The sequence below is a fragment of the Octopus bimaculoides genome, chromosome 18 (genome assembly GCF_001194135.2).
Source record: "Octopus bimaculoides isolate UCB-OBI-ISO-001 chromosome 18, ASM119413v2, whole genome shotgun sequence".
NCBI classification, from domain to species: Eukaryota; Metazoa; Mollusca; class Cephalopoda; order Octopoda; family Octopodidae; genus Octopus; species Octopus bimaculoides.
Window position 1 is genome coordinate 30,483,143 of NC_068998.1, and position 467 is coordinate 30,483,609.

Genomic DNA, 467 nt, shown 5'->3' on the forward strand with positions numbered 1-467 from the left:
CCGATCTTATATACATATATACACACAATCCAAACATGAACAAGCAAGAAAAAACAAGGAAAAAACACAATGCGAGGACGTGGAATAAGTAGAGTGTTATTGGACGCTCAGGAAAGGAAAGAGAAGAAAGAGGATTTCACGCTTCGAGCGGAGCTCTTCATTGGAAATATAAGAAAAGTCCAAAGAAGAGAAGACAGAGAAAGAAAATTGCCAACGATGCACACGCGGTCACATACACATATATATATGTATGTATGTATGTATGTATGTATGTATGTATGTATGTAATTATGTATGTATGTATGTATGTATGTATGTATATACACTTTATATATATACATATCTATACTTTCTACCAAAACTGTCAGACGAAGGAAACGTGAAACTCTGAGTAATAGTTTTTGTGATGTTTTGTGATGTCTTTGCATCTTTTTTTTATTTATACTTTGCTATATATATATATATAT

The 467-nt window shown here is 31.9% G+C and overlaps 1 protein-coding gene across 1 annotated transcript in view; it reads right to left on the bottom strand.

Annotated features, from left to right (window-relative positions):
- LOC106875136 (peptidoglycan recognition protein 1) overlaps positions 1–467 on the bottom strand; it is a 73,776-nt gene that overhangs the window by 59,083 nt on the left and 14,226 nt on the right. The window lies entirely within an intron of this gene.